Genomic DNA, 26,948 nt, shown 5'->3' on the forward strand with positions numbered 1-26,948 from the left:
AATAATTCATAGTTAGCATCTGGTATTTGGCATCGTGCCTAGCACATCATAAACGTTTAATAAATTCCAGCTATTATTGGCCATGTTACTTTGTATTATATAATGTAAAGAAGTGTAATATATGAACATCAGAATTAGCAAATAGATAAAATCTTTTTTTTTTTTTTTTTGGAGAGAGAGAGAATGAGCATGAGGTAGGTGGGAGGGAAACTAGAGAGGGAGAGAGAGAATCTTAAGCAGACTCCACACTCAGCACAGAGCCCAACACGAGGCTGATCTCATGACCCTGAGATCATGACCTGAGCCAAAATCAAGTCAGAGGCTTAACCCAAGGAGCCACCCAGGTACCCCAATTAGTTGAAGAGGATTAATAATATTGAAAGAATCTTCATTTTATAAAGATTTCTCATGGGAATTTTTTTCTTTTTTTTAAATCAAAACTTCCCTCGACTATGGTGAGGGTGGGAAATAAATAATTAATTTAAAAAAAAAAAAAACACTTCCCTAGAGCATTACAAATGAGACTTGGTCTGTACTATTTCTACACACAACACTTCCAACACCAAATGGGTGGGGTTTTTTCTTTACACCAACCAATTCTCCACCTCTCTAAATATCAGCTGGGTGGCCTATAATTCAACTCTGACATGAACTGTGCAGAGCTGGCATCAGACTCCATATGTTTAAGAGCTCAATCCCACAAGACTGCCCTTGCTTCAGATGCCAGTTCCAAGTTTTTGGTGGCCATGGTACCCATGCTTCTGTCTGACATGGCTACAAAGTTGAGGATTCTCATGACACCCCATTTCAGGTTTGATAATTTGCTCAAATAGCTCAAAGAACTCAGGGCAAGACTCTACTTACATTTACTGATTTATTATAAAGGATACAGCTCAGGAACAGCCAGATGAAAGAGATGCATAAGGCAAGGTGGGAAGGAGGTTCAGATTTTCCATACCCTTCCAAGTATGCCATCCTCCCAGCTCCCCAGTGTGTTCACACACACACACACACACACACACACACACACACACCCCAGAATCTTTCCAAACCCTGTCATTTGGGACTTTTCATAGAAGTTTCACTATGGAGCCATAATTGAGTAAATCATTTGCTATTAGTGATTAATACCAATGAATCATAGAGGTCAGGGGTTGGACTGAAAGTTCCAATCTTCTAACTATGCCTTAGTCTTTCTAGGCATCAGTATTCATCCCAAAGCTATCTAGGAGTCTTCAGCCACCAGTCATCTCATTAGGATACAAAAGATACTCTGACCACTCTAAGGATTACAGGGTTTTAGGAGTTATGTGCCAGGAACGTAGGACAAAGGCCAAATATAAACTTCTTATTGTATCAACATTTGGGTACCCAAAAGTTAACTTACCACAATATTTGAGTTATAGAATTTAATAACCTTATGTCCACAAAAAATTTCTAGCTCAGGGAAAAGAATATCATCAAAAAGATATTCTCACTTCTAGAAGATTCAAGTCAACTAGAAGATATTCCCATATAATTTATTGTGCAAGAGAACAAGAGAAAGCACAGGCTTCTACCCTGAACTAGCTAGAGAGCTGGCCTGCTAATAGCTGGGCACCACCCAGTTTTGAGAGGGGAAAATGAATTTGTTACAAGAAATCAAGAAAGAGGAGTGTGGTATGGCCAACCATATAATCTTAGCTACATCACATAACCTCTATGAACTTCAGTTTCCTCACTAATGAAATGAGATAGTTATAAATAGATGATTTTTCAGGCCCCTTTTTGCTTTCAAATGAAATCACCCATTGCCTGGGGAAGATAATACAGAGAACTTGTCTCAAATAACACAACCCTTCAAGTGGAAAGCATGCTGTTTTATTTCAACCTCTCACCCTATCCCTTGCTGTTACCCAAACTAGGTAACAATTTTATCTGCAAGAAAGGAAATGAACTGATGATTTTGAGGATCAGGTCACAGAGGTGTTTGCCATCCTCACAGTCCCACTGATATGCCCTTTACAGCTTACACATGCAAAGAAGAGATCTCTTTTTTCGTTCCAGTTTTATTGATAGGTTCTGGGAAAGAGAGATCTTAATAAGCCATCAGAGGCAAGTGTAACATCCTTCCTTTAAAAAAAAAAAAAAAGCCACTGTGTCTTGATAACATACAGCTCTTTCTGTGAGAAAATCATGGCATTTATCAGAGGGGTAGGTCAGCAGTGCATGCTATTATCCTGGGAAGGGAGAATCCCGACAGTAGGAGGTAAATATGTATATCACATGGGAATCTGGGATATAAAAATCATGCTACCTTTACACCATGGTCATCAATATTATACTGACTCTCAGAGTGATCTTGTTATCCAGGAATCCATCCCATGTTTTATTAAGCCTAGGGAAAATATGTGTTTCTTAATCGGTCAAGTGGCAAAGATTATAGGTAAAAATTAAACGGGAATAATCAGCACAAGTAACTAAAACAAGTGAGTGTCCACAGCAAATTACTCCCAGTCGTTCACTGATGCATGTTTTTTAAAGGGAGTTCCTTTTGGCCACTAGACTTGAATACAGACATGAGAGGCCTTGATCACACCAACACAATTGAGATTGACTAACAATTGAAAGCAAATACATTGGATGGAATGTTATAGAACCAACAGGAGCCCCGAGGAGCAGGCCTAGCATCAGGCAGCAACCAAGCAAAGCCCAGAAAGCTAGGAAGCCAGAAGCATAGCAAGCACACTGTGGCAGGAGGAGCAGGAAGCTACAGCAGCTGCTTCCCAGGATAAATAATTTCCAACTGTAGTTTGTGTCCTTAAATCACTCGCTCAAGAGAGAAAAAGAATCTGATTGCCAGGGTTAGGTCACATGTCAGGCCCCTGGAAGCACAAAGCAGAAGGTTCTGTCTTCTACAGATTCCATGGAGGGAACAGGCACCTGGAAATTTACTGTCCCAGAAACATTAAATGAAATGATGGAGGTCAGTTCTCCCAAAGGAAATCAGGGTACTATACAAGAGGAAGAATTTATGCTTGGTTGCAGCCAAAAGAAAAAAGAAGGAAAAAGAAAGCTATAAACAACAACCTGTATACGTATTAGTTTGTTGATTATTCAATAAAATTCTCAAGGTCATATGATATTATAAAGACAATCCCAGGGCACGTAAGATCTCACCAGCCAAAAAGTACAATCTCTGGTACACTTTCACTACCTTAGATATCCCAAACTGTTGTGCATTAAGAAAGAAAGGGATTCCAGTGTGTTTGCTACACCTGTACGCAAAAGAAGAATGTCCAAGCATTTGATAGCTGGACTAATCCCCACAAGGTCAGTAGATGATTTTCCTTCCTTTCCTCCCTTATCTAAAGAAAGGTAAAAAATTCAGGAGATTGCACAGGTCTCACCAGGAGTCTCTAACTCTCAAATTTAGTAATTTCACATATGCAGCTGCAGTTAACAAAAGCCTATGGATTTAAGTAAGACAAATATCTGTACCTTCCGCTAAGCTAGGCTTTCAATAGTGAATCCCAAAAAAATGATCATGACTTAAGAAGACTCATCCTCAGATTGAGGCACAAATGGGGTTATTTGGCAACAGCATACCCTTCGTAGACCAATGAGTAAACACTACACTTTCTGTGGGAGCTTGGCCAGTGTTTTTCCTGAGATCAGCAGATGGTATGAGGGATGTCATTATGGCTTATCATGTCAATGTGAGTTGATGCGCTTCAAAAACCATCTATATCAAATCTTCCTACTCTGCTGAACAATGAGGTGTAAGTTATAGCAATAAAACTCCTTGTAGGGGGTTTTTACCTAGAATGGGCAATTTTCCTATTTTTTATAACACATTTTCATTTTTAATGTAATTATCACAAGCTGTTCTTCCTATTCCATGAGGAAATAGTCAAACCAGATCATTTCAGTCAGTGATTACTAAACCACAAAAAGTACAAAAAGTAGTTGTTTTTTTAATATCCATAAAAGGCTATTAACAGAACACACTACCAATCTGAATTATTTAAAATAAAGTATATAATTCAATAACGCCTTAAACTATCACACTGCAGTTTCAAAGCAACTGAGTCATGAAAAATTATTTGGGAACAGATGAGCAGATATGAAATGCTGTTATAAAAGTTTCTCAAGGTAGTTCCTGAGCCTGGTGAGTTAGGTGGGAATCTGAGTTATAAACCAAAGTCAATATTAAATGAGCCCCCAGAAAGAAGGATAAATGGGAAAAGCAGGGTATTGCTGCTGCCTTCCCCAAAATAAAAGCACCAATGTTTCCACTGATATACCAATAAATATTTCAGTATGCCCGCAGGTGCCCCAACAATTACCAGATTCTCCCAGGTACTAACCAGATGACCCCTGCCTAATTAGTTATTAAGTCCTTATTGTTCATCAGTGTCCCGTATGTACTAGAATGATTACGTCCTAACCTAAAAAAATTACTGCCATTTTTCTAAGGTGTCTAAACTGGGAACTTGGATAATTTTCTACAAGAAACACAGTGTTGTTTGGGGGGGGCATACAGAGAACCTGAGAATAAAGATATCTGGCATTTGGTCCTGACAGCTTCTAGAACTTAGTCTCTGTGACTCTGTGTTTTCTTACTTTTAAAAATCAACAAATTAGGGAGAGATAGTTCAAGATGGCAGTATAGGAGGATTCTGGACTCAGGTGCTTCCATGGACACAACAAATCTACATATGAAACAAGTCCCTCCATTTAAAAAACAAACAAACAAGCAAACAAAACCTGAAAACTAGCTGAACAGATCCCCCCACCACAAAACCACATTAAGACAGGAAGGAGAAGCAGAGACACCGTCTTACCAAAAACACCACCCATGGCACAGCAAGCCACAGCAAGAAGAACCAGGAGGGATCACAGAAATAGAAGTTTCTCCCTGAGGAGCGAGGGGTTTCTGGCTCACATCCGGCATCCCAGCCATGGAAACCAGTACTGAAGAGATGGGCACCCAAAACATTTGGCGTGGAAAACCAACAGGCTTAAATCTAGGAGAAATACACGGCTGTGGAGAAAGGATATTCCACTCTTACAGGACTCAAGTGCACACTTGCTCACTCCAGGACCCAGCACAAAAGCAGGAAATTGAAAAGCATTTGTACCATATGTGAAGGAGATTCATTTGCTGATCTTAAGGTATCTGCCAAAGAGGCAGACACCTGTTACAGTCTTCTCTGAGGACAGAAGACCAGACAAGTACTATTTTTGGCATTCTGCCTCTATCTTGCTAGTGCCAGCAAGGTGGGCACCATCTTCACACTCCCCCTTTCTGGCTCTGGCATAGGCAGGTATCATTTTCATGATCGCGTGCTGGCTGGCACTGGCAAGTGAGTGCCCTGACCCTCTGTACTGTTCCTACAGCTGCTGCCAGACACAGTACATAGTGCAACCCATATCAGAGACACCTGTTGAGTACTTGGCTCTAGTGGCCAGAAGAATTGTATTTCTAGGCCCCACGGGTCTGAAAAAATTAAAGACACAAGAGTTAGGGCAAAGTTAAAAGATAAGGTTCATCCCCTATACAAGGCCCTTCCTTCAAGACTGTAAGAAATAACTCTTTAACCTAATATATAGCAACAAACACAGAAAGTCAAGTAAAATGAGGAAACAGAGGAACATGTTCCAAATGAAAAGAAAAAAAGATAACCCAACAGAAAAAATACCTTAATGAAAGAGACAAGTGATAAAGAGTTCAAGCTAATGGTCATAAAAATGCCAATGAAATTAGAATAATGCAAGAACATAGGAAGGACATCAACAAAGAGATAAGAAAATATATAAAAATACTAAACAGAAGTCAGAGAGCTGAAGAATACAATAAATGAACTGAGAAACTGGTACAAGTGGAGTAACATTCATGTTATAGGGATCCCAGAAGGAAAGGACACAAAGGAGCAGAAAATGTATTTGAAGAAATAGTGGCTGAAAGTTTCCCCAACCTGGGGAAGGAATCAACCTCAAGATATGGCAAGCCCAGATAATTCTCAATAAGATGAACACAAAGAGACCCACACCAAGACACATTATAATTAAAATGTCAAACATTAAAGATAAACAAAGAATCTTAAAAGCAGCAAAAGAAAACAACTTGTTACTACAAAGAAACCTCCATAAGGCTATGAGCAGATTTTTCAGCAGAAACTTTGCAGACCAGGAAAGAGTGGCATGTTATATTTAAAATGCTGAAAGGAAAAATTTTCCAATGAGGAATATTCTGTCTGGGCCACCTGGGTGGTTCAGTTGGTTAAGCTTCCAACTCTTGGTTTGGACTCAGGTCATGTTCTCATGGCTGTGGGACTGAGCCCCAAGTCAGCCTCTGCGCTCAGCACAGAGTCTGCTTCAGATTCACTCAGATGAAAGAAGGGCAAAAATCATATGATGACCTCAACAGATGAAGAAAACCAACTGATAAACTTCAACATCCACTTACAATAAAAACTCTCAACAAGATACGTAAACACAGAATGTACCTCACCATAATAAAGGTCATATATGACAAGCCCACAGCTAACATCATACTCAATGATAAAGAGCTAAAAGCTTTTCCTTTAAGACCAGAAACAAAACAAGTGTGCCCACTCTCATCACTTTAATTCAACACAGTACAGAAAATCCTATCCAGAGCAAGGAAAAAGAAACAAAAGACACCCAAATTGGAAAGGAAAAAGTGAAGCCATCACTATTTGTACTTGTGATTTTTAATATAGCAGCCCTGAAGACTGTACAAAAAAACATGTTGGAACTAATAAACAAATCTGGTAAAGTTGCAGAGTATAAAATCAATATACAAAAAAATCTGTTATGTTTTTATACAAACTCTCAGAGAAATTAAGAAAACAATCCCATTTACAAAAGAATAAATACCTATTTATAAAATTTAACCAAGGAGGTGAAAGACATCTACACTGAAACATGTAAGATACTGACGAAAGATATTGAAGGAGAAACAAATAAATGAAAAGAATCAATATTGTTAAAATGTCCATATTATCTAAAGCAATGTACAGATTCAATGCAATCTCTATCAAAATGCCAACGGCATTTTTCATATAAAGATAACTTACAATTCTAAAATTCATATAGAACCACAAAAGAATGAATAGCCAAAGCAATCTTAAGAAAAAACAAAGCTGGAAGCATCATGCTCCCAGATTCAGATTATATTACAAAGCCATAGTAATCAAAACGGGAAGCTATTGGCATAAAACAAGCATAGAGATCAACAGAACAGAACAGAGACCTCAGAAATAAACCCAAGAAGGGGCGCCTGGGTGGCTCAGTGGGTTAAAGCCTCTGCCTTCGGCTCAGGTCATGATCCCAGGGTCCTGGGATCGAGCCCCACATCGGGCTCTCTGCTCAGCGGGGAGCCTGCTTCCTCCTCTCTGTCTACCTGCTTCTCTGCCTACTTGTGATCTCTGTCAAATAAATAAATAAAATCTTTAAAAAAGAAAAGAAAAAAGAAATAAACCCATGAACATATGGCCAACTAATTTATTACAAAGGAGGAAAGAATATACGGGTAAGACCTGAAATTATGAAACTCCTAAAAATAGCTCCTTGACATTGCTCTTGGTGATATTTTTTTGGATCTGACTCCAAAGGAAATGGCAACAAAAGCAACAATACACAAATGGGACTACATCAAACTAAAAAACTTCTGTACAATGAGGGAAACCACCAAGAAAATGAAAAGGCATCCTAATAAATGGGAGAAGATATTTGCAAGTCACACACCCAATAAGGGGTCAGTATCTAAATATGTAAAGAATTTACACAACTTAATATCAAAAAAACAAACAATCTGGTGTTAAAATGGCCAGAAAATCTAAATAGACATTTTCCAAAGGGGACATACAGACAGCCAATACACATATGAAAAGATGCTCAATATCACTAATCAATAGGGAAGTGAAAAATTATGATAAAAAAATCACAGTATCTCACGACTGTCAGAATAACTACTATTAAAAAGACAGGAAATAAAAAGTGTTGGCAAGGATATGGAGAAAAGGGAACCCTCGTGCACTATTGGTGGGACTATAAATTGGTGCAGCCACTGTGGAAAACAGTATGGAGACAGTATACCACTATCATATGATTCAGCAATTATACTTCTGGGTATTTATCTTAAGAAAATAAAAATACTAATTTAAAAAGATATATGTATCCCTATGTTCATTGCACCATTACTTATAATAGCCAAGATATGGAAACAACATATATATTATACATATACATATATACATATATATATATATACACATACATATATACACATACATATACACAATGGAATACTACTCAGGCATTAAAAAAGAATGAAATTTGCCATTTGTGACAACATGGATAGACTTTGAGGGTGTTATGCTAAATTAATCAGGCAGAAATAAACAAATACTGTGTGATTTCACTTACATGTAGAATCTAAAAAAGCAAGTGAACAAACAAAACAAAACTCATAGACAGAACAGATAGGTGGTTGCCAAAGAGGAGGGGAGTTGGGGCAATGGGCAAAGGACACCAAGAGGTACAAATTCCACTTATAAAATAAGAAAGTCATAGGAATATAATGTACAGTATAAGGGTTACAGTTAAAAATATTGCATTGCATATTTGAAAGTTGCTAAGAAAGTACATCTTGAAGGTTCTCATCACCAGACAAACAAATTTTTGTAACTTTCTGAGGACAAATGGTAACTAGACTTGTTCAGGTGACCACTTCACAATGTATACAAATATTTAATCATTATTTTGTATACCTGAAACTAATATAATGTTATCTGTTTATTTTACTTCAATTTTAAAAAGGAAAAAAATATTTCAATCCTATTTCCACTGTTCATTTTTCTCAACATTTTATGGATCTCTTTACTTCTTCCTGAAAACACCCCAATTGCTACAATGGCTCCTGGAATAAGATAGGCACCAAAAGTCACCAAATGAATGCCAAAAAAAAAAAAAAAAATTATGGGTCAGACCAAAAGTGAATAATTTTTATGATTAATTATTTCTATTTTATGAATTAACATTCTGGGAAAAGAACCAATTTATCAAAGATCAAAGGAAATGTGAATTATTCCATGTCTTTCTCACTTCAAGTAGAAGCAATGATTAGAAACTTTACCTTCTGGTATTAAATGTTTTCTTTCATGTTCTTGCTTTTATTTTTTCCCTTTACAGACTCCTTTTTTTTTTTAAGATTTTATTTATTTATTTGACAGACAGAGATCACAAGTAGGCAAAGAGGCAGGCAGAGAGTGAGGGGGAAGCAGGCTCCCCGCTGAGCAGGGAGCCCGATGTGGGGCTTGATGCCAGGACCCTGGGATCATGACCTGAGCCGAAGGCAGAGGCTTTAAGCCACTGAGCCACCCAGGTGCCCTACAGACTTCTTTTTAACACCAAAGTTTATGTAGATGCTGGATAGAAGCTTTCCATTTTTCAAGTTCACCCACATATTCATTCAATATACATGTATATAATGCTTGTGTATATTTACATGTGTACAGAACTCAGCCTCCTGGGATCAAATATGCAAACAAGAATTACTACACATCATAATAATCCTGATGGAATAAGCAAAAACATTTCCCTGGGAGGACCTATGAATGATACCTATCCCAGACGTCAGTGATAAAGGAAGGATTCAAGGAGAAAAGATACGTAAGCCAAGTTAAGACACAAAAGATGAGAATGAGTTACCAGTTAAAGAGGGGTAGGAGGAATAGTCCAGGCAAAAGAAATAAACTGTGTGATATTCTAGAAACCCAAGAGAGCATGGCATAATCAAGGAAAAGAAAATCTGGGGCACATGGTTTGCTCAGTTGGTTAAGCGCCTACCTTTGGCTAAGGTCATGATCTCAGGGTCCTGGAACTGAGCCCTGCATCGGGCTCCCTGCTCAAGGGGGAGTCTGCTTTTCCCTCTCCATTTGCCCCTCCCCACTGCTCATGCTCTCTCTCTCTCCTAAATAAATAAATAAAATGTTTTTTAAAATAAATAAAATTTTAAAAAGAAATTCTTCTAGCAAGAGGAGACCAATGAGATCTGTAGGCACATGTCATCAAGGGCATGTTTGTGTGTAGGTGTATGTGTGTGTATGGATAGATAGGTGGGCAGACAGATGGTATATAGATATAGATGATGATATTAGACATCTCTATATTGTGATGATTAATTTTACACATCAACTTGACTGGGCTAAGAAATGTCCAGTTGGCTGATGAAAACATTATTTCTGGGTGTGTCTCTGAGGGTGTTTATGAAAGAAATAAGCATGTGAATCATTAGACTGAGTAAGGTGGATGGACCTTACCAGTGCAGGTGGGCTTAATTCAAATTGTTGAGGGCCTGAATATAACAAAAACACAGAAAAAGGAGAAATTCATCCTTTGTCCTTGAGCTGAGACACATCTTTTCCTGCACTGATTCATCACTGCTCATGGTTCTTGGGCTTTTGGATTCAGGGACTTGGACCATCAGTCCTCTGATTCTCATGCCTTTACATATAGCCTGAATTACAGACTTTGCTGGTTCTCTAGCTTACAGACAGCAGATCATGGGACCTCGGGGCCTCCAAAACCGTATCAGCCAATTCCTATAATAAATTTCCTCCAATGTATCTCTCTGCCTATATCTCATTGGTTCTGCTTCTTTGAAGAAACATGAATAATACACACATTTTTATATTAGAGATTTAAGCAGGAGAGTAAAAATGATTGAATTTTTATTTTAAAAAGATCATTCTGGAAAAAAAAAAAAAGAAAGATCATTCTGGTTGAGCACAATGAATAAATTTGAAGAGAGGAAGATTGGAGGCAGAAACATCCGAGAGAAAACTGTTACAGTAAACCACTTGAAAAACACAGTAACCTAAACCAGAACAACAGTGGTAAAGATAGAGAAATGTAAATAGAAGAGTATTTAAAAAAAAAAAAAAAAAGTAGCAGGAGAATCAACAGGACTTGACCAACCAGATGTGGGAAGATAAAGGAGATGTAGTTATGGATGAGACCCAATTGTTTTGTTTGAGCAATTGTGTGAAAGTGTACCACTCGCTATAATGTGTAAGATTAAGAAGTTCTGGAGAGAGGGGCACCTGGGTGGCTCAGTAGGTTAAGTGTCTGCCCTCAGCTCAGGTCATGATCCCAGGGTCCTGGGATGGAGCCCCGCATTGGGCTCCCTGCTCAGAGGGAAGCCTGCTTCTCCCTCTCCCACTCCCCCTGCTTGTGTTCCCTCTCTCACTGTGTTTCCCTCTGTCAAATAAATAAATAAAATCTTTAAAAAGAAGAAGAAGAAGTTCTGGAGAGAAAGGACAAGTGCATTTGTGAATTTCGTAAGTCTGAGTTACTGTTCAAGGAGAGTAATAATAGACTACACAGGAAATGCAGATTTGTGAAACATCAATACCGCAGGTAAGATCAGTGAGGGAAAATGTACTAAGAAAGAAGAAAATAGGGCCTCCAAAAAAGCTCTCAGGGATAATCAATCAGTAAATGGCTAAATTAACTATTATACAACTCTACAGAAAATATTCAAATCCTAAAACTATAATTAGGAAAAATGCTTTATAATATTCTTTTGGATACCTCATGTCCTCACATTTCTTATGAAAGTGGAAGGTTGGAACAAGAAGCAAAGGAAGCTCTCTGCTGATTTTTTTTTTCCAGTTTACTATAGTGCTTTATTTTCCTCACACAATGACACGTTGCTAAAAGCCTAATGTTTATTCTCACATGACAGTAGAAAAACAAAATTTGCTGTCATCTCTTAAAGAATTGTGTACAAAAACTTTACATAAATTAAAAGGATGAGTAAATTTACAGGTGTAAATGCAAACTGTTTTCCAACTGAAGGCAGTAACAACCCACAGAGTTCTGGTAGGAAAACACTAGATAAGAAAGGAAAATGGGTCCTAAGGCTTAGGAGTTCCTAACCCTGTCAGACAAGCAAGACAATCAAATGCCAATTGATTCAAAAAATCTTGCCAGCCTCTAGAGAAATCCTGGAATATGCAGCTCTCACGCATTAATATTTAACGCAGATCAATAACCTTACAGAGGGTGCTCATGAATGGATTTCTCTTCCATAAACATGTTTTCACTTTACCCATGAAGCAACTGAACCTCATGTACAAGGGGTTTAAGTCAAAGGTATGTACAGGATATTAAACACATACCAAGGGAAAAGTTAATTTGAACACAAGGTCAAAATCAGCAACAATTCTATCATCCAGAGTTGACATCAGATACAAGCTTCAAGGACAAATTTCTTTTCAAAAGGTTATTCCAGTTTACGAGGCTAGCATGAGGTATATGCATTTGCCAGGGCAAATTTACACTTAGGAATTAACTGATGCAGCAAATGCTACATATCTGCTTGCAGGGCATTTAGAAACATCTGAGGTGGGCAATGGAAGGGCCCGACTCATCATACTCCTGTTTGCTGATCCACACCTTCTGAAAGGTGGACAGTGAGGACAGGATGGAGTCCCTACAGGAGAAGCAATGACCTTGATCTTCACCATGCTGAGCTCCAGCATTTGATCCCTTTCTGCATTCTATCTGAGATGCCTGGGTACATGGTGCTCCCACGAGATGGCATTGTTTTAGAGTAGAGGTTCTTTCAGATGTCAGTGTCATAATTCATGATGGAGTTCCAGATGGTCTCCTGGATATCACAGTACTCCATACTCAGAAAGGAGAGCTGGAAGAGTGTCTCGGGAAAGGGATACCACTCCTTGCCCATGGTGATCACCTGACTATCAGGCAACTCCTAGCTCTTCTCCAGAGACGAGGAAGACACTGCAGTGGCCATCTACTGCTCAAAGTGCAAGATGACCTAGCAGAGCTTCTTGGTGATGTCACACATGATTTCCCACTTAATTGTGGTGGTGAAGCTATAATCACTCTCTGTGAGTAACTTCAAGATGTAGTCCCTCAGGCCCTGGCCAGCCAGGTCCAGACACAGGATGGCATGGGGCAGGGAGTACCACATACAGATGGGCACAGTGTGGGTTACCCTGTTCCCAGAGTCCATGACAATACCAGTGGTGCGGCCAGACATGTACAGGAATAGCACAACCGGGATGGTCAGACACATGACAGGAATGTTGAAGGTCTTGAACATGATGAGTCCTCTTCTCCTGGTTGGCCTTAGTGTGCAGAGGGGCCTAAGTCAGCAGCATAGAGCACTCCTTGGGGGCCATGCGTAATTCATTGTTGAAGGTGTGGTACCAGATCTTCTCCATGTCCTCCTTGCTGTTGATGATGCTGGGCTTGATAGGGTACTTGAAGATCAGGATGCCCTGCTATCTCTGGGCCCTCTGCCCACATAGGAGTCTTTTGACCCATCCCCACCATAATGCCCTGGAGTCCAGGGGGTATCTGATAATGGACAGGAACAGGGCCAGGAGAGGGGGAGCATCATCCCCAGCAAAGCCCGCCTTGCATATATACCAGAACCATCAGCAATGATAAGCGCAGAAATCTCTTCCGGTGTGATGGGGGAGGTGGCAGCAGTGGGCATGAAAAACGAGTGGCAGGAAGACACTGAGCGTGGGCCAACTGCTAAGATCCCTAATTTTTTTTAATATGTGAGCATCTCATATATTTTCCAATTGATATTGCTAAGATTAAGAGTGCCATCTCCCCTCCTTCTTTTAACTCAATGTTGCCCTGAATTACTGCATCCCTCCCTCACTACCAGCATACTTATTAATCTTTGAGGTGGCTTTCATGACAATGGTGAAGTACTGAAAAGGAAAGCCAAACACACTGCCATCCCAAGGTCTATAATACATTAAAATTAAGATACCAAAATATAGTTTAAAGGCTACAAAGGAAACTGCTAGTAAAACGATTATAGCCAACAATATTAGTGGGGGAGTATAATAAACATGAGCTGAATTCCTCATCTTTCTTAGCACAGCATCAACAGAAACTTCCTGAAGCTGAGAAATCAAGTGTTAGAGATGGAGATACAAGCATCTTACAACTACCAGAATAACTAAAAAGAGAAATGAGAAATGGCCAAAGATGAGTTTATCTAATGAATGGGCCTGTAGAAAGATGGGATTGGGGTGGAGGAGCTTTTTTCATTACGTAGGCTCTATCTTCTAGAGTAGTTTTAGGTTCGCAGCAAAGCTGAGTGGAAAGTACGAGCAGTTCATCTACACCCTGCTCCCACTTCCTACACATACAGCATCCCTGCACCAGGGTGATACATCTGAAACAACAGATGAACCAACATGGACATATCATCATCACCTGAAGTCCAGAGTTTACATTAGAGCTCACTCTTGGTGTTTTACGTTCTGTGGGTTTGGACAGATGTATAATGACATGTATCCACCATTATAATATCACACAGAATAATTTATTCACTGCCCTAAAAACTTTCTATGCTCTGCCTCTTTATCCCTCCTTCTACTTCTATCTCTGGTAACCACTGATCTTTTTACTATCTCCACCGTTTTACCTTTTCTAGAATGTCATGTGGGAATCATCAGTATGTAAATTTTCAGATCGGCTTCTTTCACTCAGTGAAGTATTCAGGGTTCCTATGATTCTTTTCATAGCTTGACAGCTCATTGCCTTTCAGTGTTGAATAACATTCCATTGTCTGGATATACCACAATTCCATTATCAGCCCACCTACTGAAGATGAATTCACGTACTGTTTGTTTCCAAGTTTCAGCTATTGTAAATAAAGCTATGAAAACTATCCATGTGCAGAGTTTTGTGTACATAAGTTTTCAACACCTTTGGGTAATACCAAGGAGCACGACTGCTGGATCAGATAGTATGAGTGTGTCTAGTTTTGTAAGAATATGACAAATTGTCTTCGAAAGTGGCTGTACCATTTTGTATACCCAACAGCAAAGAACGAGTGTCCCTGCTGCTCTACATCCTCACCAGGATTTGGCATTGTCAGTGTTCTGGATTTCTGCCATCCTAAGAGTGGTATCTAACTGTTTTAATTTACAATTCCCTAATGATATATTATGCCATGCATCTTTTCATCTGCTTATCTGCCAACTATGTATCTTCTTCGGTAAGGTGTCTGACTGTTCAGATCTTTTGCCCATTTTTCAGCCAGATTTTTCATTCTCTTATTGCTGAGTTTTAAAAGTTCCTTGAATATTTTGAATTTAACACTCCTTTATCATAGATTTCCTTTGAAAATATTTCCTCCTTTGAAAGGAAAAACATTTTAATTTTAACACAATCCAAACTATCAGGTATTTCTTTAATGGATTATACCTTTGGTGCTGCATTTAAAAAGGCATCGTCAAACCTGAGGTCATCTAGATCTTCTCTTATGTAATCTCTCAGAAGTTCTACATCATCTCAGAAGTTTTACATTTATATGCAGGCCCATTTTGAGTTCATTTTTATAAAACTAAAATAATGCTTTTAATTTTTATTTTGAGCCCTTTTGTACTATTTTATTATTGTTCCCAGTTTTATCTTTTACTTTCAGAAAATAAAATTTTTTCATTATTAGCCATGAATCTGATGATTCAACTTCTAAGTAATTATCCTAAGAATATAATTATAGGTTTGGAGAGAGATGTTCACCGAACACAATTTATGATAGTGAGATATTAGAAATAATGTAAGTATTAAAAAATTACAAGGATGGTTAGATAATTATACTCAAATGATAGAATGATATAAAGCTATTTAAAATAGTAATTTTGGGGGCGCCTGGGTGGCTCAGTAGATTAAAACCTCTGCTTTTGGCTCAGGTCATGATCCCAGGGTCCTGGGATTGAGCCCCGCATCAGGCTCTCTCTGCTCAGCGGGGACCCTGCTTCCCTTCCTTTCTCTCTGCCTGCCTCTCTGCCTACTTTTGATCTCTGTCTGTCACATAAATAAATAAAATCTTAAAATAAAATAGTAAATTTTTTGACTGGTAGTTCATTCATTTATTTATTTGTTTATCCATCTATCCATCCATTTCACAAGTATTTACTGAACATCTATTATGTGCCAGACAGTATTCCGGGGGTTTCAGATACCTCTGTGAGCAAAATAGATTTTAAAAAGTAAAGAGAAACTTCAACCTGTGTGGAGCTTACATTTTTGTGAGGGGAGAAGAAGAAAGCCAGTCAACAAAATCAAATAATAAGTAAATTATCTTGTACATTTGAGGGACTACAGTTTTATGAGAATGATATGCATTAAGGAGGCAGGTATGGGGCTGCAGTTTTGAAAAGGGTAATCAGGGGAGGCAGAACTGAAACAGACATATCTGGGCAAAGATTTGAAGAAAGTGAGAGAGAGGAGCCATGTAGATCTCTGCATGAAGCGTCCTAGGAAGAGGGAATAGCAAGCCAAGGCTTTGAGATGGCTGTGTGCCTAGTGTTTTCAAGGGATACCAGACTCTCTGTAGCTGGAGATGAATGAACAAAGGGGAAGGTTGTCAGGGCTAGATCCAGTTTTTTGGGGCCTAAACTAAGACAAAACACAAAATTAGGTATAATAGGGAGTATTTGGAGTAGGAAAATAAGTTCCTATAAATTACAATTTTAAAAATCTGAAAATACCATAAACATCACAAAATCCAGAAAAAAAAAGCTAAAATCTTCATAATTTTTACTTTCTTGAGAGGGATTATGCCAAATGTTATCATTAGAATATGGGATGTGGATTATTTATATTTATTCTTTATATGTTTTATATAATATAGTTTTATAATCATAAAAGAATTAAGATGTTCATAAAAGCCCTCAAAAAAGATTTACAGTGACAACTGATGTATTTTTCAGAATACTAGACCAAAATAAAGATACCATGTCCTTTCTCATTCTTTTTTTTTTAAAGATTTTATTTATTTATGGGACGCCTGGGTGGCTCAGTTGGTTGGACGACTGCCTTCGGCTCAGGTCATGATCCCGGAGTCCCGGGATCGAGTCCCACATCGGGCTCCCAGCTCCACGGGGAGTCTGCTTCTCCCTCTGACCTTCTCCTCGCTCATGCTCTCTCTCACTGTCTCGCTCTCAAAAAATTAAATTTAAAAAAATCTTAAAAAAAAAAAAGATTTTATTTATTTATTTGACAGACAGAGATTACAAGTAGGCAGAGAGGCAGTCAGAGAGAGAGAGAGGAGAAAGCAGACTCCCTGCTGAGCAGAGAGCCCGATATGGGGCTCAATCCCAGGACCCTGGGATCATGACCTGAGCCGAAGGCAGAGGCTTTAACCCACTGAGCCACCCAGGTGCCCCTCCTTTCTCGTTCTTAACAAGCAATAGATTTAAGCATCCAAAACACACACAACTCCAAAGTAGAAATCAGTGGAAAGTAATTAGTAGAGTTTGGTTTATTAGAGAGAGAATTTCAATAATTAGAAGGGGGACTTAGGGGAGAGGGAGGATAAATGACAGAATTATAGTCAGGAACCAGAAAGGTTTCTTCAAGTTGTATAACTAGATAACTCAACAGAGAGCAAAAGAGCTTCAGCTTCTGAAACCTGTGATAGGAACTACATCCAGCCTATGCTGATATCTGTCATTTACCTTTATGGTGGGGCAAGGGTCTACCAAAGGAAATTCACTGATCCCTTCTTTCCAAATAATACATCCACTTAGAGAGGAAAAAGCTTTGTACTGGTAGGCTAGGTCACTGGATTGAAATCTAAGACTCAAGTTTAAGTCCCAGCTCAACTGCTTATTTAGGGTCTGATTTGGATAAGTCGCATAACCAACAGGAGACAGTTACCTCATTTTTTGTTAATGATGTGAGCTCTGTTTCTATAGTAGGGCTGAGATGATGACCAAATGAGATCATAAAAATGAGAGCTAAGAAGAACTAAACAAACAGAATGTATTTTATAATAAAATAATTCTCACCCTGTCAGCAACTGTTTGCCCTCCAATAGCAATTCAGAAGATAAAAAATTAAATCCTTCGTTGAAAGGGCAATCAACAGATTGTATCTTCTCAGGTACACAAATAATGTCCTTTGGCTGAAGTTTATGTGTAGCCTGCTTCCCAGGGAGACTATCAAACAAGTTTTAAAATGTGCCACCAGCCACTCATATTATTTTAGTTGATCTGTTCATTCATTTATTCACTGAGAGCAGATTATGACTGGAAACAAACAATAAGAACACAAATCAGACAAAGCCTTGCCTACTTGGAGCTCAAACTGCGTTGGAAAAACAAATACTAGCCATAAAATCATACGTGAATGTATCATCACAGTATCATGAAAACTGTGAAACAATATAAAGAACGGGTATTTAGTTGGAGGGGCTGATGTGGATTGAGGAGTTCAGAAACATCATTCCTGGGCTGAGATGTGAGATGACTTGGTGGGGAGAAAAGAGTCAAAGCATCAAGTAGAGGCATCAGCATTAATAAAGCTCCTGTGGCCCAAGACAGTGACATTCAAGAAACTGAAAGGAGAACAGTAAGTCCAGAACGCAGAGAATGAAAATGAATGAAGTGTAAGATGAGTGTAAACAGGTAGGTAATGTTAGGGATTTCTGCCTTTATTCTGAGAGCAATGAGAGCCACTGAAAGCTACTGAGCAGAGAAGTGACAAAATCTATTTTGTGTTTTGAAAGACTGCTCTGACCATTATATATTAGGATGCCATGTCACCGTGTATGAGATTTACATACAGGTTTTTTACATACAGAGTTACACTCAGGGTCCTACAGCTGAAGATTTTCAATTAAAGTCCTAACTTCATAAGACCTCTGAATTTCTTTGACCCTATTTCTACAAGACAATATTAACGACCACATAACAAGAGATTCTTAATGATTCATAAATTGATCAATACTACCTAGGAGGAATTAATAAAATGTAATGACTTTTTAGCTTTATGTTTCTCATCCTTTTCCAACATGGTATACCAACAGATTTTGGTTAACAAAAAGAAACAGATTAAAAGAGGCAAGGGCCAAAGTCTGAAAAAAAACTGGAAAATTCTAACAAGCACTGTGAGTTTAAGATTTTTATTTTATTTATTATTTTAGAGAGAGTGAGAGAGAAAGAGAGAGAACGAGCTGGGGGAAGGGCAGAGGGAGAGAATCTCTAGCAGACTCCATGGCACAGCATGGAGCCCCTGTAGGGCCCAGTCTCATGCCCCCAAGATCATGACTTGAGCCAAAACCAAGAGATAGATGCTCATCTGACTGAGCCATCCAGGTGCCCCCATAAGCACCACGAGTTTAAATATCAATATCAAGAATAGAGTTCTTATGCACAGTATTAAGATGTACTAAAGCATCAAACAACAGTGCTTATCAAAAGTAACTGGATTCCAGTAATAGCACAAATACTAATACTCTCAAGTTAGTAGATGATCAACCTGTTTGTGGACTTCCCTATAATAACTTCGCTCCCACTCATGTCCATTCTGAAATGTTTTCTTGAATTAAAGAGGAAGGGACCACCACAGCCTGGGACATTACATACAACCCCTCATTTGTGTTAAAAATTTATTATCCTCTTATTGCTATTATATGACTAGAAATTGGAACTGTTCTAAAAAGTTACTGTACCACATGCTATCAATAAATTAATTTTCTCTCATATAGGCATAAATCTTTAATAATGAAGCAAGCACAGATTAAGAAAGCATAACTGGTACAGGCACATTTACCTAGGGCAAATGTGAAGAGGACTCCAAGAATATTGCTACTAATAATGGCACAACAATTACAATGTCTCAGTCAAAAATCATGTGATAGTGCATGTGAACTTTGTAGTAATGCTAGTCACACAGATAAAATAGTTAAAATCCTGAAATTATAAATAAATAATATTACAATAAAACATTTTATGTTTATTCTTTGATAATATATACTTGCTTGTTTCATTAACTAGTAAAGCATAACTCCTCTTCTAAAGTGAAGATAAAAATCAGATTAGTTATGTTAACTGATTTTCCTATGTAAATTATAATTTTGAGATTATAAAATTGGTAAACTGTATTACTGACATACCAGAAAAAAATATCTTAATGAATTCCATGTGAAATGAATACAAATTGGTGGTACTATCCGCTTGTGTACTTTGGATTTTATGCGACTCTGGATAGACCTGTGGAACAGTATTATGCATGGGAATAGCACTCCTCCTGTACATCATATCAGGAAAATCTGATGTCTTGGGGCCTTGGCAAGAGAAAGTGAAGCAGGCAGCCTGGTTGAGAGAGACAAGAGATCAGCACAGTTGGGAAGGAGAGGTAGGCATCAAAGAGTCTCCCAGGGTGTGGCTTTTAGCACAGTATGGGTAGCATAAGCATAGAGTGAGGATGCAGGGAACAAGGAGCAAGAACTTCAATTAGAACACTGGGAGCATAGGGGTACCTGGGTGGCTCAGTTGGTTAAGCCTCTGCCTTCGGCTCAGGTCATAATCTCAGGGTCCTGGGATCAAGCCCCGAGTGGGGCTCCCTGCTCACTGGAAAGCATGCTAGTATGCTTCTCCTTCTCTCTCTAACCCTTCTCCATGCTTGTTCCCTCTCTCTCTCTCAATCTCTCTCCCTCTGTCTCAAATTTAAAAAACAAAACATAAAAAAACACAGGGAGCACGGAAGTAGTGACCCAGACACTGAGACTAATAAGAACCAGAATTCAGGCTCAAAGAAGCTAATCACAGGAGCCACAGATCAAACCTTGAGAATGCAGGACTTCAGCAGGAGCTGGAAGACAGACTGTAAAAACTGACAGGAGGAACAGAGGGGTGACGACCCTGACTGCAACCTTGATTGACTCAGGGCCAGAGGACAAAGAGGACAAAGGTAGCCATGGAGGTACATACACATCTTCTGACTGGAGAATTAAACCTTATTCTAAGGAAAACTGACCTAGAGACTCAAGAAAACTCAGGGGAAATCTGCAAAGAGTATCAAGGGGGAAAGATTCATTGTATGAGATGCTTCAGGTGGAGGGACAAGGAGTCAGCCCTGGGTTCAAATCCCACCTTTCTTAACAACAGCTCAAATTTAGGTCAGTTCTTCAATTTCTATAGTCTTCTATATTCTAGTTTCCTTTCATATATAAACAAGATAAATATGGCTAATAATTACTACTTTTCAAAGCTGTTAAGGAGTTTAAATGAGAGAATACATGTGAAAGAACATTGACCCTAGCAAAACATAATCTCATTTCTGTACCTTCTTCCTTCCAACTACCAATACCTGTACCTTTCACCAACAGGGCAGTATTGCTGATTTCTGTTTCACATGAACATTACAAAGCCACAGTGGCCTTTTCTACATGCATCTGTTACTCCCTGTCCACTTGATTTTATGTGATGTTTCTTTCCTTTCTACATATGTTGTCATGATTGAACAATAGTCTAGAAACAAGTGTCTTTTGCTTGAAATAACCTGGTCACTGAACAGTGCGTTATCTAGGGAATAACGAAAAAGATTCACTGGTCTACAATTCTTTTTGTCTAGGGTGGCTTCAATGCTCCAAGTAGCTAATTGGCTCTAGACTTCTTTTCTACTAAAATCATACCTCTTATTCGAATGACAGGAAAAAGAAGTAGCTGGATTATAACAATGCAAAATCCTGCTGCTTCTAAACAAACTTAATTAAACTGCTCGATTTTTATACAAAGAGCTTCAACTGCAGATAAGCATAACTCACTGAAAATGTCAGCTTAATGACAGCACTGTCTAAATTGGTCCTGTTGGGAGCAGGTGGTTTCAGAGACACATAGAAGATGAAGGATTTAAAAAAAAAAAAAAAAGAAGGAAAGGTTAACTGTGAAGTCGTTTGAAATCATGGCAAATACAAAACTGCAAGGCAGAGCAATAACATAAACCTTATATTTGCATTGTAATTATTGATTGATTTAGTTATTCATTCAATTTAACATATAGTTACTGAGTGTCTACCACATGCACTATATTGTGGCATGTAACAAATCTAATTTTGTACCTCAAATTAAAAGATAAAACATAAAAACAAAATGTTATTGCAAATTGAAGGAAGAAAAATAGAAAGCACAGAATTCCAAAAATTCAAAAAAATTTAAATTCATTTTTTTAAGATTATTTATTTGACAGAGAGAGACACACACACACAAGTAGGCAGAGTGGCAGGCAAAGAAAGATGGAGAAGGAGGCTCTCCACTGAGCAAGGAGCCCGCCACAGGGCTCAATCCCAGGATCCTGGGATTATGACTTGAGCCAAAGGCAGCCACTTAACAGACTGAGCCACCCAGGTGCCTCCAAAAATTTTAAATTCTTTTAACTACTCCAAATGAGAGTGTTTCTCTCTCATTCACAATCTATTTCAAATCCCTAGCCCCCATAAAAGTTAAATAATTCTGATAACCAATTTACTAAAATCATGATCCTGTTCTTAGTACAGTTGTTTCAATCTTTCTGAGATAATTACTAGCACCTCTTCGATTCTGCCTCAGAGTAGGAACCAGTTCCTGATTTGAATTATTTCTGTTGAATACATCCACCTTTTTGTGATAGAAAACACTGTTAAAATACTTTCTCCAGGGGCACCTGGATGACTCAACCAGTTAAGCATCCAACTCTTGATTTCAGCTCAGGTCATGATCTCAGACTTGTGGGATGGTAGTTAAGCTGTCGAGACCAGAGAGCAGGGGAGAGGGCTCCACACTCAGAGCGGCATCTCCTTAAGACTATCTCTCTCCCTCTCCCTGTGCCCCTCCCCTCAGCCAGCTCACATACTCTTTCTCTCTCTTTCTCTGTCTCTCTCTCTCTCAAATAAAAAAATAATAATACTTTCTTTAGATCCCACAATCTTTGTTGCTTTGTCCACTGATGTAATTACATGTCTGCATCTTTGGCCACCATTTGTATAAAAGTTAGCCTTGGTATATGACCTTCTGATACAGGAATTCATTAGAAATTCCCAGTCTCTCAACACTTCTTTTTAGTTGCCACCATCATCTGAGCTTTTGGGTTTTCTGTTTCCTGATGCCTGTTAATTAAGGATACTTCACAAGCCACCAAGAGAAATAGTTAACTTGTCAGCTTTAGACAAGCATCCCCCAAATCTTTACATTCTATGATTCTCTATGACATAAGAATAAGGACAAATACAACAGTATTCAGAGAAAGTAAGGCATTAATTCTGTAGGTCACAGATCTACTGTTTTTTTCACTACACAATTCATTTTTTGTTAAGTTCAACCTATTTTTTTCAGGGTTAATAAGTCCCTAGTAGCTAATGAGTTTTAAGCATATATCATGTATAATTGCTTTGGAGCCATATTATGAATTGACTTTGTGTGTTAAGTATTACTTCCATTACTTAAATGGATTCTATGCAAATAGTAAAATACAAAAACACATGGCAAAAGAGGCATTATTCTACACTGCCCCATTGCCCAGATGGTGAAAACAGTGAGTCAGTAGCAGAAGTAGGACCAGAATCAAGGCCAAGTAATTAATTCGCTGTGTAATATTCATTGGATGAAAGATACAGAACTTAGGAACATGCATTCTACAATTTCCACATTTTGCCCAGTCTACTCTGAGCTAATATGTCCTTGATATTCCCAAGAATGGCAAAAACCATTAATTCAACTCTTCAACTCTTAGACTAAAATCAACAGTCCCCAAAACACCAGTAAAGATTTCTATATAAGGCTATACTAAATTCACTATTAGGTCACAAAATTAGAATTCATGATTTTGGAAAGGGGCAATGTTCACTATGCTCTACGTTAATCATCCAGGAAATCTGATTATAATCTCCTACATTAAATAGTCAGAGGAGGATTAGATGGGTGAGAAGCCCAGCTGGAGATCTGGAATGCTAGCTGAGGGCGGGGGATGGTTTAGATTTGCTGTAGCCTAAGCAAGACTTGAGTTGGAGAAAACAGCCAACAATCAGACTAAGATTAGAAGAGCAAGTTTCAACATGGAGGGAGTCCATCCAGAACTGAAAAGCAGTGGCCCAATGGACCTCAAAAAGCATCAAGCTGAATTTAATGACCCAGACAAGTCGCCACAAGACCTACTGATCCAGAAATCAGGACTCTGATGAGGTGCAAGGAATACTTAGAATCAGAATATCACAGTTCAAGTCTGGAATTGAAAATTCATGATTCAGGTGACCTTGGAATAGCCTCTTGATCCCTCCGAGTCTTAATCCCTTTACACAAAAAGGGAATTTTTAAAATCTACCTTGCAAAATTGTGGAAGGTTTTAAGTATTTCATCAGAAAATTGTTTGTAAGATGTAAACTGACACACAAATGCAAAGTTGTGGTGGTGGCATTACTATGGCTCTTGATTTTAGCAGTATTGACATGATGGAATAACATTTCAAATATTGTCTGATACATTTTCATTCTAAGTCTTGTTGACCTTACCACCTTCGAGTCACTGAGGATAAAACATCACTGCTGGAGGGTAGAAAATAAGGAAGTCATTGCTCAGCCTTGACTTTTTTTAAGTCATAAAAAGTGTAATAGTCATGAATGCAATAGGTCTCAACTGTAAGAGCCAAACAACAAGGAGAAGGAAAAGAGGTTTTCTAAGTCACAGAAGCTTCTCTTTATATTAAAAACCAGTGACAAATTCAAGGCATCTGTTTCTTCCTATAGGCAACAGAGTAAGAAACACAAAGGAAAGCCTTCAAAACCATTCATGGGCTGGATTAAGAAGGTGAGAAAAAGAAAAGAGAATTAGATTTAATGAGGGCTTCTTTCACATCCGTCCACACATCCCCACAGACCTGGGGTTTCATTCCTAGAATGGGAGAATGGGTAGTAGAAGCATCCTTTCCCCCAACTACACCTTGAAGATGTAAGAATAGAAGGGACTTTTCTCCTGCTTCCATCTGGACTCTTGGGAGGATGCAATCTTTCAGAATAAATTCCACGAACAGGAAGGCTATGGTAGAGAAAGATGGTTACAGACAGAGGGAGAGAAGGTACAGGCAGATAAAAGGTCTGTGAGAGCAACACATTCCTAAGCCTACATGTGGTATAGAGGAAAAACAGATATACCCAACTGCCCCACCAGGGCCTGCAGACTTGGAAAGGGGATATGGGGATTCAAAGAGGCTTGACATAAGATTGAGACACAGAGAGCTTTTGCATGAGCTTTTGTCCCCGTCTCCTATTTTTCTTTCTGAGTGGAATCCACTGATGTGCCTGGAATCACGTAGCCCACATGACAGAGGGGGTCCCTGCCCCTAACTCAGGAGGTGTCTTGGATTGGCATGCAACATTAGAAAGAAAAATAAGCTGTGTTCTCTAGCAGAGTTGAATGCCATTTACCTTTGGCATTTAGCAAACCAAATATCAAGGGAATTCTAGTTGGCTATGAACTATGCATTCTACTAAGCCCCCGAAACAAATATAATATATACGGTGGTAGTATCCATCCTAATTTCCTTGTCCTTACAAAACTGACCTAATTAAACAGAGAAATAGGTAATTTGGGTTGTTTTACCTGAAAAAATTATTCCATTTCTGAGAAAGATCCTAATCTACAAAAAATACAGTTTCAGCAAAATGAAGATAGAATTAAATGTTTGAACTATGTTCTTTTCTTCTCCTTAGGCTACATAAGTGTCATCTCTGGGACAATCAAATCCCCTGAAAAGTTAACCAAAAAGTAGAAAGCAATAGTTCTGCAAGAGGTTACAGATTCCCCTTCAAATGTGCATGAACATGCCCATGCGTGTGAGCACACACACAAACTCACACATAGACACACACACACACACACACACACACCATGAGCTATTTAAAAACATTTGTACAATCTGCCCACATTATCTTTGTCCTAAAATTTAAAAAAATAATAAAATAATCCCTAAATAGACTCATCCTTATGGAACTGCTGAACTTTCCAATATTGAAAAATAAAACCCTGAGTGTCAAGAGTAGGAAATGAACACAGCCAAGCTCATTACCAGCCTCCCTTTTTGGCTTTTTTTTACAGGTACAATGAACTCAAAGGTCTCAGGGAGAGAATGAAAAGTAGGAAAATTGAAAGTTACAACCTCAAGCAGTTTCCATCAAACCACTTTCTTCCCAATTTGTTAAATGCACCCAGCCAACCTCTTCAATGAAGGAGAAAATCTGTTTTTTCATCAGATATAGTGGGAAATCATAGCAAAGCAAGGAAGTCTGCTTCCAACAGGAAAAACTGCAAATTGACTGACTCGGTGAATATTCAGGCAGTCAACAGACATCTGAAATTACACTTCTGTATCTTTATATTTAAACACAAAAATGCACCCTAAAACAAAAGTGTTCCTGGTGTTATCTTATCTAAAATGCCAACTTCTCTACTGGCTAATTGCACTTCTGAAACCAGAATTAGGGAACATTTGATTTAGATCATCTGACCTTCAGTGTAATTCATCACCAATTAGACTTTATTTGTACTTTTCCATAAAGGTTTTCAATTTTTAAAAATCCAGCAAACTTTGGGGCACCTGAGTGGCGCAGAGGGTTAACCCTCTGCCTTCAGCTCAGGTCATGATCTCAGGATCTTGGGATGGACCCCAAGCCCCACATCAGGCTTCCTACTCAGCGGGGAGCCTGTTTCCCCCTCTCTCTCTGCCTGCCTTTCTGCCTACTTGTGATCTATGTCTGTCAAATATATAAATAAAACCTAAAAAAAAAAAAAAAATCCGGCTAACTTTTATACGTCTAGGGAGTTGTAGTATTTAAAAAAAGAAAAAAGAAAAAAGGAAAAAAGGCACTGTTAAAAAGCTTTTAAGATATAAACTCAAATTATGTAAATATTCCCATCTTTTGTGTTCCCTTCAAAATGGGATCATGAGTTGGAGATGAATCTTGCCTACCTCTAGCAAAGCTTTTTTCTGTTATTCCCATATTTTCATGGCTATTGTAATCTTGATTTAGATTAGTATCACCCTATTTGACCAATATAGTACATAAAGCAAAAAGACAGCTTTCCAGGAGTCCACAATTATTTAAAATGGTATGATCC

The 26,948-nt window shown here is 38.5% G+C and overlaps 1 pseudogene; it reads right to left on the minus strand.

Annotated features, from left to right (window-relative positions):
• Window positions 1-12,405: 12,405 nt before the first annotated feature.
• On the minus strand, window positions 12,406-13,543 carry LOC116873590 (annotated as a pseudogene).
• Between the last annotated feature and the right edge of the window lie 13,405 nt (window positions 13,544-26,948).

Source organism: Lontra canadensis, unplaced genomic scaffold (assembly GCF_010015895.1).
Source record: "Lontra canadensis isolate GAN:19392208 unplaced genomic scaffold, GSC_riverotter_1.0 scaffold34, whole genome shotgun sequence".
Taxonomy (NCBI): domain Eukaryota; kingdom Metazoa; phylum Chordata; class Mammalia; order Carnivora; family Mustelidae; genus Lontra; species Lontra canadensis.